The following is a 20,676-nucleotide window of genomic DNA, read 5'->3' on the forward strand; positions in this document are numbered from 1 at the left end:
TTTACATCCTGCGGAGGGCCTGACAACTCATTCCACAAGAGGTATAGCTAACTCTTGAGCATTGTTCAAGGGCATCTCCTTACAGGATATGTATTATGTGGCTTGTTGGGCATCCCCTCATAATTTTATGAAGTTCTACTGACTAGACATCACTGCACCTTAATTGACCTATACTGTCCCCGGTGTTTGGGCTTCTAAGGGTTGACATGTTGAGGCTGCATGTTGCAATACGGGAGTTGGCCATATGCACATATGAGATATCGGAACGAATAATTTAAGGGAACTCGAGGTTACTTAAGTAACCCTGGCTCTCTGATATTATGAGTGCGATATCTCACCGCAATCCCCTACTCACAAAAGTGTGAGAAAGTTCGGCATGCTCGAGAATGACCAGAGGGCGGGCAAGTGGCTCCTTATAATGAGGGGATGGGCTCATTTACCACTCGACCTGTCTGTCTTCTTCGAGTTTCTGAGATTCAGGCGAATCCCACATGTGAAACATCTCACTGATAATATCAGAGAACCTGGGTTACAGAAGTATAATGTATTCCATTCAATATGTGTGTGTGTGTGTGTGTGTACTTTTATGTGGGTGTGTATGTAGAGAGTAAACATTACATTGGGTTTACGACTTATATGTGTCATTGAGTGTCTGAGACAGAGGCCCGCTGACCTCATTCGATGCTTTATGTGTAATCTCTTTCATACCCATACACACTGACAGAGGATAGTTTGGTTCCCCTGCTGGTGAACATGGCTGCAGAATGGGTATCAGTCTCATGTGAGCGTGACAACATTGTCTGTTACTGTACATGGGTTAAGCCCAGACCACAGTTTGGTGAGTTAATCTGTAGTGGTAAAACACAGTGTTAAAGCCTTAAAGACAAATCACTAAAATATCCACTTAAACCCCCCCCCCCCCCCTCTGGTTCTCCTCCATAATCCCCTGTATAGACTAGACTGGTGGCTCCAGCCCTGACTCCCACTGACCACACCACTCAGACCAGCTGCCCTGTATAGTATGACATCTACATATGGTATACAGTAGGTGTATGGAGTATGTGCATTATTATACTCAATACTATTACATAGTTATTATACTATTTTGTCGACTTAAATTGTAGACATTTGATCTTTCTCTCACCCCTGCAACCCCCTCTCCTCCCAGATCTATGCTTCTGTCAAGCGTCTATTTGGGTGAGTGGAGAAGTACTGTAATCAGGTGTGTCTTTTGAGTGCTTCTAATGATTGAGCCGAAAATGGTTGTGAGATGGAGGTAACTGTCGTTTTACCCCCTCACCAAACAACCCTGTCACTCATCCTGGATAAACCCACTGAAATATTTGTATGCCACATATTCTCTGAGAATTGAGTCAAATCACACCGTGTAATTGATTATGTTTCCTGTCTCACCCAATTGACCATAGAATTGCATATCAAATATGTTGATTTTGCTTGATCCCATTGAGATGTTTATAGAATTCTGTTGTTATACTGTCTTCTACATATTACACTTCCATCTAGGCATTATACAGCCTCTGGCATGGATCCTACGAGGAAGAGGGGAGTGAGCCAGTTTTCCTAACCATTCATTAGCAGTGTGAAGCATTTCAAAGGGAGATAGAGAATGATCAAGGGTTTCAGTGATATCTAACTGGCCATGGTGAAAACACAGAACTCTACCCCACCTAAAGAGAGAAGAAGAAGCATGTCTTTATTGTGTGAGGAAACTAGATTCCCTCCCATTCCCCCTGTCATGCAAATACCTGGCCTCGCCAGCCCTCCCCCTCCTCCTCCATCCCCTGCAGCCATGCAAATGAGGCAGGTTTCGGATTTAGGAGTGGCCTGCCCTGTGCAGCGGGAGAGCCTCAGACAATAGCCTTCCTCCATGCCACTGGGGAGTTAGTAGCAGTGTGGATGTGGCCCAGCCAGTAATGGCACAGTGTCCATGTCTCATGGTTAAAACATGTAACTCTGTCAAAGAATTCCCCCTATCCTCCCGTTGGGCTGAGCTGACAGGCTGTAACGTTTGTAATCATATCAGTCTGAAGACACGTACACGCTTGACCTTTTAGACCTACAAGGGCCTGTAAAAGACTGATATTTACCCACGCACGTAGCACTTTTCAACGTTTCAATGATATGTACACAGCCGCTTTTATTCTGCAATACTACCACGTTTGTGTATTACGTGTGTGTGCAGTACTGATCATCTCTGTGCCCGCACCTCTCTGATTCAGAGGGGTTGGGTTAAATGCGGAAGACATGTTTCGGTTGAATGCATTCAATCAATCAAATGTATTTATAAAGCCCTTTTGAAGGTATCTTTATTAGTGCAACTGACTCGTTATGTCCTTTCTGTTATCTGAAATGGTCCATGTCTGAAAGTCTGTGTGGTGCAATCTGGGCAATGAGAAATCTATCCCTTAATAATACAACAAAAATAATGGATACAAGTATTTTTGCACAAGAACTCAACCAAGTGAAACATTTTTTTTTAAAGTATGGGTAAAGATGGAACGTATGTGGTTTCTATAGGTTAAGATGGTGACAGTGATTGAGAATGGGGTGAATAATGGGATATTCTTGATATATGAACTTTCCTTGCAATCAATCTGAAATCCTTTTTGTCTTATGAAATGTAAATGTGATGTATTGTATTGATGCAAATTGTATCTTTTAATAAAAAATATTTTAAAAAGCTGAATATACAGGATATTGGAGAGAAAATCTATTCAAAAAAGCAATACGTTTTTTATTTTTTTGCACAACAACTGTCTGAAAAAGAAAAACAACTGAAAGAAATGTATTTTCATTTAAAGCTAATTTTGTCAAAATAAATAAATAAATATGCAAAGGGCATCGGCAGTAGATTATCCTACCCATTAAGCGGTAGATAGTAGTAGCCTGCATTAAACCCACTATGCTCTTTATTCATTTTACTTCCCATAATTCTCCTTGCCCGTAGAGGCTAAAATGAGGTCAGACACTCAGACCTAATGGTCTGCTACCCTGCCTTATTTTCCCATTACAAACTACTACTACCGCTGCTACAAAACCATTCATCTCTTTGGGAGACGGCGATGATAGGAAGAAAACAACAGCTAATTATTGAATAACTCAACAACAGATTCATATTGTAGCCTATTGATACTAAATATAAGATCACGATCATATTTTAATAGCTTTTTAGAATACTGTGATATTATTTTGGCCCAGCAAAGTAAATAATCCAGAGCGATTGCGTTTTACATCACTTAAGAAGGCTTTGATATCATGGCTCCTCTTCCAGAATAACTCGGAAAATAATTGAGTACCCCCCAGCGAGGGGTGATATTTTCAAACACACCATCGCGTAGCAGAGCAGGCTCTTCCCCAGACAGCTGAATACAGGCCCCAGTGGATCAGCGGGAGGCTATTACTTGGGGTAGTGGGAGTACAGTTCTGTAACACTGCAGCACCACAAAAGTGCCCCGCTGTCCACCAGCAGCATATAACCAACATGACTGTGTCATTTACTGCAAATGACAGTTATTACTCGTACAGTTATGTTATGTAGCAGTAACCATGTACCACCTATTTAATAGTCTCGTCACAGTACAGGCTCTTGTACATTGGCAGGGGGGCAGTCAGTGCTACCCTAGCATCCACTATACTACATTACACTCTACTACAACCCTAGTGATGATAATATGGCCGCCTTGTGAGCAGAGGCAGCCAATGGGGTTACCATGACAACCTGCAGTGATTCATTGCAGTATTCCGTCTGGCTAGGTTGCAGGTGGTGGTGGGGGGGGGGGGGGGGGGGGGGTTAGTTAACAGTCTTAGCAGCGAATCAAGGAAATTCTGATGAGCGCGACAAAGTTAGAGGATATTTTTTCAACAAAGGTAAAGGGCAGTAATGAACCGTATGAACATACATTAGGGGCCAGGTTAGGTTGTCTCTTCCTCTCTGTAGTCCGTCACCTCCTCCAGGTAAGTTTGGTGGTGGTACGATTGCAATGGCTGCCTGGCATTGTGATGCAATCATTTCCATGGGAATGTAGAATGTTAATTCAAATGAGACTAACTGATGGGTCTCCTACAATGGAACGTATTTTTAATAATAATAATAGTTGATTATATTTCTATAGCGCTTTTCATAGAATCTCGAAGCGCTTCAAGAGCAAAAAACAAACAAGCAATATGTCATGAAAGGTCAACCAATAGAGGCCAAGTCTTTGAATGCTGCATCATCTGAAGATGGAGAGGGTCAGTTCATCGCTTGAGCAGAGAGAGTTGGCCATGTCAGTTGAGTTGATTCAACAAATCACAGCACAAATTGATGGGTACACTTCCTGCTTTTACTTCCTGCCAGTCCACCCATTATGCCGTTGTTGACTTGAATGGGGACGGCTGTTCCATTCATTCTATTTCTATGGTTGTTAGCGATGTAGGCTTCTCTGACTCCTCCTACATGGTCTGTCACATTGTGGTGACCTAGTGACCCCCTCAGTGTTTTCATGATGTCATCCCTCATGCACTGTATCCTGGTGGCTGTGGTTCTGGCTGTTGGCAGTGTTCTGGCACTAGGTTTGAGGTGGAGGTGATGTTTTGGTTGTGGTGTGAAGTACTTTTGGCTGTTGTGCCCTTGCTGTGGACTTGGATGTGGTACAGCTGATATAGATTTGGCTGCTGTGTGGCTGCTGTGTGGCTGATATAGATTTCTTTGGCTGCTGTGTGGCTGATCTAGATGTGGCTGCTGTAGATTTGGCTGTGGAGGTTGTGGAGGCTGCTGACAGAGGATGCCCTGGTGACTCGTAGATCTCGTATAGCGGGCCAATTCCAGACAGCTGGTGCTCATTACTAAATGTCACCACAGAGGGAGATGGGCTCACTGAACTGTCTCATAGAGGATATGTATAGGTTTCATTACATAAACCTGATCGGCAGCTCTGTGATGTGAGTAATGTGTGTTGCAGGCTAACCTGTCCTGACCACAGCATTCACCACTCTCCTTCACCAAGACGCCGTGTCTCTAATAGGGCTGGTCTTCTGCTCCGTCAGGTCCTCTGGGCTCACAAGAGATCCTGTGTGAAATATAATGAGAATTGTACAGCTCAGTGGATAGGGCCTAATACCGTACACTGAGTGTACGAAACATTAGGAACACCTTTCTAATGTTGAGTTGCACCCCCTTTTGCTCTCAGAACAGCCTCAATTAGGGGCATGGACTCTACAAGGTGCGGAAAGCGTTCCACAGGGATGCTGGCACATGTTGACTCCAATGCTTTCGTCAGTTGTATCAAGTTGAATGGATGTCCTTTGGGTGGCGGACCATCCTTGATTCACGCGGGAAACTGTTGAGCGTGAAAAACCCAGTAGCTTTGCAGTTCTTGACACACTCAAACCATTGTGCCTGGCACCTACTACCATAAACCCATTCAAAGGCACTTCAATATTTTGTCTTGCCCATTTACCCTCTGAATGGCACACATACACAATCCATGTCTCAATTGTCTCCAGGCTTAAAAATCCTTAAAAATCTCCTCCCTTTCATCTACATTGTTTTGAAGTGGACTTAACAATCAAGGCGGAATAAGATGGTTGTGGACGGAATTGCAGAATCTCCACAGGAGACCTTGACGGAGTCTGAGGACAAAGTGAGGGAAAAGATTGTTGAGAAATTGAAGATAGACCACAGGAAGATTGAGGTGGAGCGTGCCCACACGATTGGAAAACCCACCACTTGTCCAGGTGATAGGCCCAGGCCAAAAGTGGTCAAGTTCCTGAGATTCAAGGACAAAGTAGCTGTTCTGGAAAGAGCCAAGAACTTGAGAGGAACGTACTGTATGTCTTCCTTAACGAGGACTATCCTGAAGCTGTGCGCCAGAAGAGGAAAGAACTTCTCCCAGCCATGAAAGCTGCCAGAGCGCGTGGGGACATTGCTTACATCTGCTATGACAGGCTCATTGTCCACCCTCCCTCCCAGAAGCCTGGAAGGGATGAGAGAGCCAAGCCTATGGGTTCATAGCTTCAACCCTGCAGCACACACCCACACACACACACCAATTCATTAATGGACTGCTGAATGTATATATATATTTTTTTATCTTGCTTTGTTTGCTCTTTTCCATATTATGTCTATCTCTGATAAGCTACCCAGGAAAGGGCTGGAAATAGGCCATATTAATTTATGTAGCCTTAGAAATTAGGTTAATGAAATCAATAACTTTATTACATCCGATATATTATCAATTTCTGAGACTCACTTAGATACTTCATTTGATGATACAGAAGTAGCAATATAACATCTATAGAAGAGACATACATTATTATGGGGAGGTGTTGCTGTATACATTCAGAGCCATATCCCTGTAATGCTTAGATACGATCTTATGTCAAGTGTTATTGAGGTTATTGTGGTTGCAGATTCACTTGGCACATCTAAAGCCTTTTCTTCTGGGGTGTTGCTATAGTCCACCAAGTGCTGACAGTCAGTATCTAAATAATATGTGTCAAATGTTTGACAGTGTATGTGATGTAAACAGAGAGGTCTACTTTCTTGGGGACCTGAATATTGACTGGTTTTCATCAAGCTGTCCGCTCAAGAGGAAGCTTCTCACTCTAACCAGTGCCTGTAATCTGATTCAGGTTATTAATCAACCTACCAGGGTGTTTACAAACACTACAGGAACAAGATCATCCACATGTATCGATCAGATTTGTACTAATACTGTAGAACTTTGTTCTAAAGCTGTATCCGTACCCATTGGATACAGTGATCACAATATAGTGGCTATATCCAGGAAAGCCAAAGTTCCAACAGCTGGACCTAAAATAGTATATAAGAGATCATACAAAAGATTTTGCTGTTACTCTTATGTGGATGATGTTAAAAATATTTGTTGGTCTGATGTGATTAATAAGGAGCATCCAGATGCTGCACTTGATGCATTTATGAAATTGCTTCTTCCAATGATTGATAAACATGCACCTGTTAAGAAACGGAGTGTTCGAACTGTCAAGGCTCCGTGGATTGATGAGGAATAGAAAAACTGTTTGGTTGAAAGACATGGGGGCAAAATAAGTGGCTAAAAAGTCTGGCTGCACATCTGACTGGCTGACTTACTGCAAATTGAGACATTATGTGACAAAAAAAAAGAAGAAGAATCTGTATTATGAAGCCAAGATCAATTCTTATAAAGAATGATGGAAATCAACTTTGGAGAACTGTAAATGAAATTATGGGCAGAAAGACAAACTCAACTCCATTTCATTGAATCAGATGGCTTATTCATCACAAAACCATTTGATTTTGGCAATTCTTTTAATTATTACTTCATTGACAAAGTGGGCAAACTTAGGCAGAAAATGCCAACAATTAACAGTGAACCATCGTGTTCCTGCATTTAAAAAAATAATTGCAAGTTTGAATTTTCAAAAGTTAGTGTGGGAGAGGTGGAAAAAGTTTTGTTATCAATCAATAATGACAAACCTCCTGGCATTGACAACTTAGATGGAAAGCTACTGAGGATGGTAGCTGACTCTATCTTGAATCTGAGCCTAGAGGAAAGTCTTTGTCCTCAGGCCTGGAGGGTAGCCAAAGTCATTCTGCTTACCCGAGAGTGGTAATGCGGCCTTTACTGGTTCTAACAGCAGACCTATAAGCTTGCTGCCAGCTCTTAGCAAACTGCTGGAAAAAATTGTCTTTGACAAAATACAATGCTATTTCTCAGTAGTAGCAACAGACTTTCAGCATGCTTATATGGAAGGGCACTCACCATGTACTGCACTGACACAAATGATTGATGAAATTGATAATAAGAAGATGGGAGCTGTACTGTTAGATTTCTGTGTAGTCTTTGATATTATTGACCATAACCTGTTGTTGAGAAAACATATGTGTCATAAAATCAAATCACATGTATTTATATAGCCCTTCTTACATCAGCTGATATCTCAAAGTTCTGTACAGAAACCCAGCCTAAAACTCCAAACAGCAAGCAATGCAGGTGTATAAGCACGGTGGCTAGGAAAAACTCTCTAGAAAGGCCTAAACCTAGGAAGAAACCTAGAGAGGAACCAGGCTATGAGGGGTGGCCAGTCCTCTTCTGGCTGTGCTGGGTGGAGATTATAACAGAACATGGCCAAGATGTTCAAATGTTCATAAATGACCAGCATGGTCAAATAATAATAATCACAGTAGTTGTCGAGGGTGCAACAGGTCAGCATCTCAGGAGTAAATGTCAGTTGGCTTTTCATAGCCGATCATTGAGAGTATCTCTACTACTCCTGCTGTATATAGGGGGTTAAAAACAGTAGGTCTGGGACAGGTAGCACGTCCGGTGAACAGGTCAGGGTTCCATAGCCGCAGGCAGAACAGTTGAAACTGGAGCAGCAGCACAGCCAGGTGGACTGGGGACATCAAGGAGTCATCATGCTAGGTAGTCCTGAGGCATGGTCCTAGGGCTCAGGTCCTTCGAGAGAGAGAAAGAAAGAAAGAGAGAAAGAGAGAATTAGGGAGAGCATACATAAATTCACACAGGACACCGGATAAGACAGGAGAAATACTCCAGATATAACAGACTGACCCCAGCCCCCGACACATAAACTACCTCAGCATAAATACTGGAGGCTGAGACAGGAGGGGTCAGGAGACACTGTGGCCCCATCCGATGATACCCCCTGACAGGGCCACAGGCAGGATATAATCCCACCCACTTTGCCAAAGCACAGCCCCCACACCACTAGAGGGATATCTTCAACCACCAACTTACCATCCTGAGACAAGGCCGAGTATAGCCCACAAAGATCTCCACGACGGCACAACCCAAGGGGAGGCGCCAACCCAGACAGAAGACCACGTCAGTCACTCAACCCACTCAACTGTCATGGCTTTTCAACCTCTGCCATATTGTGGATTCAGGGCTATCTATCTAATAGAACTCAACATAAAAAAAAAAATGGAAGCTTCTCTACTGTCAAACATGTAAAGTGTGGTGTAACGCAGGGAAGCTCCTTAAGCCCTCTACTCTTTTCTATATTTACCAATGACCTGCCACTGGCATTAAACAAAGCATGTGTGTCCATGTATGCTGATGATTCAACCATATACTGTATGCATCAGCAACCACAGCTAATAAAGTCACTGAAATCCTTAACAAAGCGTTACAGTCTGTTTTGGAATGGCTGGCCAGTAATAAACTGGTCCTGAACATCTCTAAAACTAAGATCATTGTATTTGGTACAAATCATTCCCTACTGTAAGTTCTACACCTTAGCTGAATCTGGTAGTGAATGGTGGGCTGTTGAACAAGTTGAGGAGACTAAATTACTTGGTGTTACCTTAGATTGTAAACTGTCATGGCCAAAACATGTAAATTCAATGGTTGTAAAGATGGGGAGAGGCCTGTACGTAATAAAGAGATGCTCTGCTTTTTTGACACCACACTCCAAAAAGCAAGTCTTGCAAGGCTTTAGTTTTGTCTTATCTTGATTATTGTCCAGTTGTGTGGTCAAGTGCTGCAACATAGTTAAGCTGCATCTGGTCCAGAACAGAGCAGCATGTCTTGCTCTTCATTGTAATCAGAGGGGGCTGATATAAATACTATGCATTCCAGTCTCTCTTGGTTAACAGTTGAGGGGAGACTGACTGCATCACTTCTTCTTATAAGAAACATGAATGTGTTGAAAATCCCAAATTGTTTGCATAGTCAACTTAGACACAGCTCTGACACACACATTTATCCCACCAAACATGGTACCAGGGTTCTTTTCACAGTCCCCAAATGCAGAACAAATTTAAGAAAGCATACAATATTATATAGAGCCATTATTGCATGGAACTCTGTTCCATCTCATATTGCTCCAATAAACAGCAAGCCCGGTTTCAAAAAACAGATAATGCAACGCCTCTCCCCTATTTGACCTATTTAGTTTGTGTGCATGTATTGATATGTAGGCTACATGTGCCTTTTTGTAATAAAAAAAAATGTTATGTAGTTCTGTTAATGTTCAGTATTATGTCATGTTTCATGTTTTGTGTGTATCCCCAGGAAGAGTAGCTGCTGCTTTTGCAACAGCTAATGGGGATCTGGAATATACCAAATACCCCCCAAAAAAGGATCATAGCGTTCACCTGGATTCACCTGGTCAGTCTTTGTCATGGAAAGGTGTTTGTCATGTTTTGTACATTCGGTTTATTTGGCAGAATAATGTTGAATCAGTTCGATCGGGGCTGTATTGGAATCATTTAGTCATAATGGGAAATCAGGTGAAAGAGCTGTGTCTGTGGAGGACTGGAGGAACACTAGATTCGGTGTCTGTCCATCTGTAACACACAGTGCTTTCAGGGGGGTCATCAGTCTTGCTGAAGGTCACCCAATTCCTCTTTAGTCTCACATTCGGTCACTCCTGTCAAAGATGGGAAGAGGAAATTGGTTTGGTTTGAGTCACGACATCTTAGATAAATGTGATGTGAACAATACAGAATGTATCATACACAACTAAGAAATATAAAATGTGTGTGTTTTTTGTTGTTGTGTGTAATGATGTTATATGCTGCATATTTGGGTGACTGTCTTTCCCAGCACCAGGGGAGATGGTGTGATGTGCTGATAATTAGCTGGCAGTGTAGTGGTCTCATTCTCTGTAATGTGCCATGTTTTCACTGTTAGTGCACAGTGAGTTTTAGCCCCATGATACTTAGATAGAAATAGCTTTAGCACTTATTTTCTCACAGAAAACACATTCCCCAGAGCACGATGTAAACAATTCATTCTTGCTCTAGTCTTATTTCATCGGGGAAAACTCTTATTTTGTCTCCATGCTGTCTGCTGCTGAAGAACACCTGGTGTCGTCTTTCATGGAATCAAGCTGGGAACTGTCTCGTCACCAGCCATCTCTCAAAGGTACCCAACTCCCCATACCACATACCATACTCTTTCCCCTATAGACTTAACCCTCTCTTAGACCACATCTCACTTTTTGGAAAAACGGTTTGGTCGAGATAATTGTAATGCACCGCAGTACTGTCTTGTCTTGTCCGTCCGTCCGTCTGTCATTACTACAGAGGCAGTGCTGGGTTTGGTTACAGCTGGCTATAGGAGGTGACCATGTGGACAGAGGGTGATGAGAGCTTAGTAATTGAATCAATGAGAGAACCATTACTTTGGTTTCAGGCACAACCAACTGAGTGGAACTCCTGCATATACCCTAATGAATGTACATTTAGCTGTGTCCGTGTCATTTCCCTGGGAGTTGGATGGATTGATTGTATCAATGTTATTATAATTCACCAGGGCGGTGCAGTTCACATCAATAAACCCTGTCGCAACTGTACACGTGTGAACAAAAATGCATAGTGGATGGGAGTTTCAGTTGTGTAGTTTTAGTTTGATCATTTTAAAATAACCTTCGTTGAGACTGTACGGAGACAGACTAAATCCCCTTCATCTCTCTGCATCAGTGTACTAAAATAAGTGTCTGAATGTTACTGTTAAATATAAATCGAACATGGGGTCTGGTATTTTCTCTCTGCTGCTTAGATGAATCAGCTCTGTTTTTAGTCTTTCGAAATACTGTAGCTCGTTGTAAAACAGAACCTAGTCAGTTAGTTTATTATTAGGTAGCAACCTAACCAGGATATAAGCGATGCAAATGATGTCACCGGTGTTTTCACTATGTCTATGTATCTCATTGTTGTCAGGATGATTGGGCTTATGCTCCAAAGAAAGCTCTCAGCTAGTTGACTTAATTGTCTACGTAAATCAATCGCCGAAGCCATAGACGAAAAGCAGACTTTGAAAATACATTTCCTCCTCAATATCTATATTTAGAATCCATTTTTGTAGGTATGGATTTAGTCTGCTGCAGTTTATGTGTGATGTCAGTTATATTCCCAATCACGTGAAGCCATACATAAACCTCAGCCTATTTTACCATGCTGTCGTTTTGTATAATAAATCCTCAAAATGTTCTTCATTCATATAATTAAACCCATACTTTCTGGGATTCTGATTCTTTCTGGGATTCTGATATTTCACCAAATCACAATTTCTCCTCCACGCCCACAATGATCAATATAAATGATAAGGCCATCGTGGAGATATGTTCTATTATGTCACACTAGAGGAGGTTTCCATAAGGCATCAGAAGGAAGAGGGGTCCTCCTCAAGGCCTCTGTCCTCCATTTGAGTGAACACTGTCACAGCACAGCCATGTTATTAGTCTTCAATGAGGAATCGACGTTACACGGGTTGTCACGACAACCAGCTGTGATTCAGAGTGCCTGGGATAGGTCTCCACCTCCAGCAAGAAGCACTAGCCTTGAGATCTGAGCAGATGCTGAGCCAGCCAGCCAATCACAGGTGAGCAAGGGGGAAAAAGATGACATCATAGGCAAATTAGGGCAAATGGAGTGAGTCTGTGGTTTGTCATCACCGCCCATCCAGGAAGTCCGAGAGAGAGAAATGATTATCTACCTAATTATTATGTAATTATTACCTGCTTCACTTGCTTTTGGCAATGTTAACATATGTTTCCCATGCCAATAAAGCGCCTTGAATTGATTTGAATTGATAAATAGCATCTATCAGAGACTGGTGAGGCTGCAAAGAGAGAAAGCACAGTCTACATTAGCTGCCTTCCTCTGTCTGGGGGACAACTACAGTCCACTATGGTTATAGACCATACGACTGGCAGGGTCCAGGAACTGTAAGGGAACTGTAAATAAAATAGTCAATACATTTATGCAGCATGATATTGATAGCATTTAAATGAAACCTGATATTGTGAAACTATTTCCAACTGAGTGGTAATCAATGCAGGTCTAATTCTTGCCGTAAGAAATAACACAGAAATAATTGGTATCGTTACTGTATGTCTATATGTAATGTGCACACTTCTGGGAAGTAGCACATGTAAGTAAAGTTAGAGCTAGCAAAACAAGGAGGAAAATGTTTTAGCCATTCAGACTTGCGAGTGGTAGATAAAAAGAGATAGATATTGAAATATAATCCACCCTTCCTCCTGTCTCTTGCTGAGCTAGTTTGGTCTGTGAAACAAAATACCAACTGTGTCTGCCTCTCTCGCTCTGCCTCCTCCCCCCTAGAGCTGCAGCCTTCATTAATATGCCACCTCCCAGCCAATGGACTGAGCAAGGCGGATGACATCATGAGCTAGGGAACAGTGAGCAGCCAGTGAAGCGTCCAGCCTGCCGAACAAGGCTGAGTTTAGGGTCAGGAACCGGTCTGACAAGAGAATGGCAATCCTGCCTGTAAACTGTCAATAGGACTTAACAGTTAAGGATGAACCTACCAGAACACTGGATCCAAAGGCTACACACCGAACAAGAGAATGTCAAGACATATTTCAGGTAATCCCTTGTCTGTGTATGCGATAGGATATGTGGATATGAGAGGGAGGTGGGCTGTGCATGTAAGGGGTGCTTTGTAGCCTTATTTCCTTCATCCCTGCATTCTGCCTTGCTAGAAAGGAGGAGGAGGAGAAGGCAGCTGTGTTTATCTACGTTGTGTCTTATCACAGAGAGAGAGAGGAAATGGATGCCTGCATCTGTGTGGATTGGCTTTCAATGCCATTACTGGCCAGCTCAATGTTATCAACCTGCCATCCCCTCCCTCCTTTCCTGGATTTTATGGACCCCACCACCCTTGTGTTTCCAAAAAAGCATCTTTGTTGATGTGAGAGCCTGAATCGGTGGCGTCTGTTAGAGCTGTGAGTGTGTGTGTGTGTTTGTGTGTGTGTGTGTGTGTGTGTATTTGTGTGTGTGTGCCAGCCCTGTAGCAAAGCAGCAGCTGCAGTGGCAACACGGTAACAAAAAGAGGAAATGCTATTTTGGGTGCTAACGTGCGAGGCTGTTAGAGGCTTTGCGAGGCTGTGCGAAGCTGGCGGATGGATCTGAGCCGTAGAAGCTGTGCGAAGCTGTGCGAGGCTGTGCGAGGCTGTGCGAAGCTGTGCGAAGCTGGCGGATGGATCTGAGCCGTAGAAGCTGTGGACGGGGATGGGGAGTGATGGATGGTTATTATGTGCAAAGGGATGTCCCTTTGTTATCTCTGGGCTGTCGCCTCACTGTTTTAGAGAGGTTTTTTTTTTAGATTATTGATTTTTTTCCCTCTTTCCACACATAGACACAGAGAGCTGTGTGTGATGAGGCTCTGTCTGTCTCCTGCTTTAAACATGTATGTGTGGAGTTCTTTCATGGCGGCCCTGCCGGCTGTGGTGACACAGGGAGATATACAGCGTCTGGTCACCTGACAGCGATGGGGATGGGGGCGGGGGGCTGCTCCTGTGGGAGCTGAGCGATCCTGCCTCAGTGAGGGAGGGAGTGGGATTGGGTCAGTCAGTCATCTATCCATTCTATCCATCACAATCGGCTGCTGTTCATTTACACACTGGTGTCAGGGCAAGATAGAGTAGGGCTGAGAGGACGGGTGAGAGATTCCACCTCTTCCTGGACGCACAGTCATCCCCATGTTTGTGTGAAGCACAACCTTCTGGGAAAGCTGTTCTCTTTAAAAAAGGATGCTGGGAAGGCATCTGGGTGACAGTGGAGTAAGGAAGAGGAGGATGTGGGAATGGGTGCTAATCCATGTGTGTGTATGTGTGTGTGTTGGGCTGTAGTGTTGATGCAGACATCAGGAGTGTTACATCTATTCAATATCCACCCGAACACCTGCTCCATCTCTCTCTGCTCCTCACTGACAACAATTACACAGAACTAGAACAACCTCTAACCCTCACATACCCTCATTGTTGCTATCAGCATGGCCCATAAAATTAGGAACCACTTCAGCTTTTAAGAGGAGCCCTTATTCCTTTGTGTGTGTGAACGTTCTCTCATCACAAGTAAACACAGATCCAGCGGGCCATTCTAATTCCCTCTGTTTTCTTTAACCTATTCATGTAGAGCCATATAAACACTATGATTATACCAGCTGTTTATCTACAGTATCATCTAGTGAAACTGAAGACCTCTTGTCACAGTTGTCCTTAGGTGGTTGCTGGGTGACAGAGAGTGACAGACAGACAGACAGACAGACAGACAGACAGACAGACAGACAGACAGACAGACAGACAGACAGACAGACAGACAGACAGACAGACAGACAGACAGACAGACAGACAGACAGACAGACAGACAGACAGACAGACAGACAGACAGACAGACAGACAGACAGACAGACAGACAGACAGACAGACAGACAGACAGACAGACAGACAGACAGACAGACAGACAGACAGACAGACAGACAGACAGACAGACAGACAGACAGACAGACAGACAGACAGACAGACAGGTACTATGGTGTTAAATGCTGAGCTGTAGTCGATGAACAGCATTCTCACATAGGTATTCCTCTTGTCCAGATGGGTTAGGGCAGTGTGCAGTGTGGTTGCGATTGAGTCGTCTGTGGACCTATTGGGGCGGTAAACAAATTGGAGTGGATCTAGGGTATCAGGTAGGGTGGAGGTGATATGGTCCTTGACTCGTCTCTCAAAGCACTTCATGATGATGGAAGTGAGTGCTACAGGTCGGTAGTCGTTTTGCTCAGTTACCTTAGCTTTCTTGAGAACAGGAACAATGGTGACCCTCTTGAAGAATGTGGGAACAGCAGACTGGGATAAGGCTTGATTGAATATGTCCGTAAACACACCAGCCAGCTGGTCTGCGCATGCTCTGAGAACACGGCTGGGAATGCCGTCTGGGCCTGCAGCCTTGCGAGGGTTAACACGTTTAAATGTTTTACTCACGTCGGCTGCAGTGAAGGAGAGTCTGCAGGTTTTGGTAGCAGGCCATGTCAGTGGCACTGTATTGTCCTCAAAGCGAGCAAAGAAGTTGTTTAGTCTGTCTGGGAGCAAGACATCCTGGTCCGCGACGGGGCTGGTTTTCTTTTTGTAATCCGTGATTGACTGTAGACTCTGCCACATACCTCTTGTGTCTGAGCCGTTGAATTGTGACTCTACTTTGTCTCTATACTGACGCTTAGCTTGTTTGATTGCCTTGCGGAGAGAATAGCTACACTGTTTGTAGTCGGTCATGTTTCCAGTCACCTTGCCCTGGTTAAAAGCAGTGGTTCGCACTTTCAGTTTCGCGCGAATGCTGCCATCAATCCACGGTTTCTGGTTTGGTAATGTTTTAATAGTTGCTGTGGGTACGACATCGCCGATGCACTTGCTAATAAACTCGCTCACCGAATCAGCATATTCATCAATGTTGTTGTTTGACGCAATGCGGAACATATCCCAATCCACGTGATCGAAGCAATCTTGAAGCGTGGAATCATATTGGTTGGACCAGCGTTGAACAGACCTGAGCGCGGGAGCTTCCTATTTTAGTCTTTGTCTACAGGCAGGGAGCAATAAAATGGAGTCGTGGTCAGCTTTTCCGAAAGGAGGGTGTAATTGTGTAAAGGCAGTGATGTAGTGCTGTGTTCCAAACAAAACAACTGCAAGTGTGCTTGCTGTATTCCCTCAACGGCACCGCTAGGTGAGCTCATAAAAGCACCTTATAGTTGCTGACTCTTCTTTGAGTTATAAAAGTGAATTGGAATTACTTAGGAACTGTGCACACCATCACAAATTGTTCTGAAATCATGTCTGTAGTTAGTAACAGATACAATTAGGATTCCTGAAACCTTATTTTGTTGAAATATATTTGGATCTCTGACAAATTAAGCTTATTGATTACACCCAAATTGTCCGTTTTAATTTATAGGATTCAGATAATATTCAATAAATATAGTACTCAACATCCTATTTGGACTAAACTTCTTCCTACCAATGAGTAAGACATGAGGAATCCCCCCAAAAATGTCAAAAGCCACCCACTTGCCCCTAACACCCCATGCCAATCCCACCACAACAACCAGTATACAGTATCAGTATATTTGACGAGCAGTATGAAGCTGTGGCTTGGAGAATTGCTTCTCCATACTATGTCATGTATTCCTTGTGAATCTGGTGATGTTTTTTCGCTTGCATTATTTGCCATATAGAGTGAACGTACCAGGTATTGACCACTAAATGCAGCTGTTTCTGCTATACCGCCACAATATTTGATCCATTGTGCTGGTCTCTTGTCTTTATTAAATAGATCACAACGTTCACTTTGCAACCTTGGGTAGAAAAACAATAGATTTGTCTCATTATGAAAATAAATGGTATGGTCCTCCTCACAATTCAAGCCATTCCTCCATGAAATGACATGGAACTTTTCACAAGCTCTAGTATGTCAATGCTTTATATTTTACCCTAGTGTGAATAAATCCAAAAGCCATGGCTAATAATAATTAGTTCGACTGGTGTAGATCTGAATAATCATGCAAGAGCATGGCTTTCCTTTGCAGAGTAGAAGGATAAACAGTGATGAGGGGAGATGTGTGTGTTGTGTGTGTGTGCACATGTGTGCACGTGTGTGACAGTGAGGGCTGTCATTATTGAAGAGTAGGACTGTGCGTGGTGCTGCTGAGGCTTATCCCCACAGGAGGGAGGCTGTGTAAACGGGGGCTTGATGAGGAGCTGGATGTAGGAGTCCACTGACAGTTTCTGCTTTGTGCTCAAGCCCAGGCTAGTGATCACTGAGCAGCAGTGTCTATCTCCATCCAAATAAACACAACTTCTCCTGACACCAGAATAACAAGGCCCAGTGTTGCAGCTATACAAAAAGGTCCACTCTCTGGCTCAGGATGCAACACCTGTGATTGGATAAGGAGGTTGCAGGATACCTGTGATTGGATGAGGAGGTTGCAGCACAAGAATGGTGGTGGTTAAACTCCTGGAGGCAGAAGAGAGGACACTGACTGTTCACTTCACTTCCCCAGTGCAGCTCAATGTGTCTCACCCTCATTGACTCCTCACACCTCCAGGCCTGACTGAACACATTAACCACATACTGTATGCTCCTCGTGACTTAAGACACAATTAATTCAGTAGTCTCTCGGACCAACAGAGGCAACCAGATTTAGATCAGAACATATCACATTTTTTTTAGGTCAGTTATACGAGTGAAATAAGAGATGAGATCAGAATAGGAGCCGTGTGTATATTAGCCTGAACTAGTCTATTCATAAACAAACAACAGGTTTGTCCGACCTAGCCTACTGGTTGGCTGTCGCCTGGCTGTGTGTGCTGTATAGCGCTGTGTTCAGTTCGCTGTGCTACCTCAGGACAGGACAGTATGGTGGTTGGTCGGTGAATGTAACCCAACACATGGGGCTTCTCTTACATCACCTCAGCCAACTGCTTACAAAAGCTCCAGAAGACCCAGCGCCTTGTGTCTGCCTGCTGCCTGTCAGCTGGCCATCTGAAATGTGATATTACATACAAATAGGCCTACAACCGTCTGCTTAGGATAGTAACGTAAAGCCTTATAACACTCTGGTGCTGACGACTGTTGGGCAGTGGGCAATGTGCTCTGCCAGAGTGGAGTAGGTTAGTAACGCTTTGAGCAGAGTGTAATAGTGAAATGACCTAGTCTTATAACACTCTGGTGCTGACGACTGTTGGGCAGTGGGCAATGTGCTCTGCCAGAGTGGAGTAGGTTAGTAACGCTTTGAGCAGAGTGTAATAGTGAAATGACCTAGTCTTAAGAAGTGTGCTGTGCCCCCAGTGTTGTAGTATAGTGTGCTGTGCTCCAGTGTTGTAGTGTGTGGAGCTGTAGTGTTGTGGTGCTAGGTGATATCAGGGCCATGGTCTGTGTACTGGATTAGCATGGAGGATTGAGAGCCATCTGGCCATTTTGCCTGAGAGAGGTGGGGGTGGAGGGAGGGTGTAGGAAGCACACTCACACACTGACACATTGACCCCCCCCCCAAATCTTCATGCTCTCTGTCTGTTGCTGGTTGTTGGTGTGTGTTCACGTGCATGTCTGGGTGTGTTTATGGTTTGTTATACATTCATCTACAGTACCTACCTGCCACCCCTCATTGTGTCATGCAAACATGGACTGTAGGCACTATGGTGTCTTTGAGGACAGGGCCAGTTCAGTAAAGATCAGTCATCGGCCGCCATGGGAACCTGTTTTAACTTTAACCAATATCACATTTTACTAGACCACATCGGCTACACTATGGTCAGACTCCCAGCCTGCAAGGAGAGGACAGTTTTCACAGCACCTCACAGATGTAACCATGCCACCATCAGACTACTAGCTAACCATGCTATTCCGAAAGCTCCCTTTTCATTTCAAAATCTACAATGATTGTTTCCTCTCATCGTGGTATTACGGGGAGGACTGGTGGCAGAGAAAAGTGGTGCTGGCCAATGACAGTCTGTTCCTGTACTACAGCAGGCCCGATGACTGACTCACTGACTGACTGACTCACTGACTGACTGACTCACTGACTGACTATGATGTGAGAGGGAAAGACTCCCATTAGCTTCAGGTCCACTCCACAAGACCTACTTTCATCCACCGACTGCCGTACCATGTGATTATATATACTACTACCACTAATAATAGACACAGCAACACAACACATAGCACTCAAATTACCACAACGGTACTACTTTTAGGGTAACTTCTGTTACTAATACTGACATAAGACATATTAACACCTCGTTCAATTTAAATGTGACGTTTCTAAACCGTAGCTAGCTCGTTGGTTAAGTAAGCGATATTCAACAAGGGGCTATGCGTTCTATGGAAAACAATGAACGGCGTGGACCACAAAGCGCTAGCAGAGTGGAACTGACATTACGCTGAGTTGCATTATTGTCCAGAGAACGCATAGAGCCCCAAGTTGATTATCCCTTTTATACAATGGCTATAATTTAACACATTTGCCACTAGGAATGTGTTAATTTGCCAGTAGAAATGTTCAACATCCACTGAAGTAGCAAGCTATTTTAATATAGCTACAGTAGTTGCCTTGGTAACCAAACAAACAGACTCGTTAGTTTAGCTAGCTAACCAAAAAATCAATCCTAGCTTGCTATTATGAGAATCTAATTCAACAATACCAATAATGTTTTCAATTAGATTTTTTGCTTTCAAAAGCAGCCCAAAGAAAACATGTAAGAATGAACTATAGCCATTGAATTCTACCATGCCAATATACCGTGCATTATAGCAAATATAGGATATAGGCCAAGGACTAGATCAAGTTTATTTTTACTACTACTTTTTGCTAGTACTTTCAATCATTTTTGTCTTGAAATCTAAGGTTGCTTACTACACTGTGAATCCTTAAAGAGATGGGTGGGGCTAAGGCTTAAGAGGGTGTGAATGATGCTGAGGGTGTAAACAAAGAAGAGCTCTCCAGTAGGTGTACCAAAACATTCACAAAATTTATTAACTTTCAAAGCATAATTACTTTCTCATTGTTCCCCAACTGCAGTGTTTGATATACCATTTTCTAGCTTAGAGTCTCTAATTTTATCCAATGTAAAAAACACCATTTAAAATTTTGCTACATAGGACCAAATCCAGGTGGTGAGTCACATATTAGATTGCCGATCATTTACCAACATTTCGATTAGAAATTCAACTTAACTGAATTGGCTGGGCTCCTAGTCAGACTCAGGAGGCATGAATACCATCTACCACTTCCGAGTATATCACTCGCTAACGTTCAGTCCCTGGAAAATAAAGTAGACGAGCTCAGGTCGAGGATCTCCTTCCAGAGAGACACCAGGGACTGTAACATACTCTTTTTTCCACGGAATCATGGCTCT

At 43.4% G+C, this 20,676-nt stretch overlaps 1 protein-coding gene across 1 annotated transcript in view; it reads left to right on the forward strand.

Annotated features, from left to right (window-relative positions):
* Window positions 1–13,131: 13,131 nt before the first annotated feature.
* LOC109873276 (serine/threonine-protein kinase PAK 3) overlaps window positions 13,132–20,676 on the forward strand; it is a 53,181-nt gene continuing 45,636 nt past the window's right edge. Inside the window, exon 1 of the mRNA XM_020464914.2 lies at window positions 13,132–13,357. The gene's annotated coding sequence lies outside the window, so the exon portion shown is untranslated. The remainder of the gene's footprint in view (window positions 13,358–20,676) is intronic.

This window comes from Oncorhynchus kisutch, linkage group LG28 (assembly GCF_002021735.2).
Source record: "Oncorhynchus kisutch isolate 150728-3 linkage group LG28, Okis_V2, whole genome shotgun sequence".
Taxonomy (NCBI): Eukaryota; Metazoa; Chordata; class Actinopteri; order Salmoniformes; family Salmonidae; genus Oncorhynchus; species Oncorhynchus kisutch.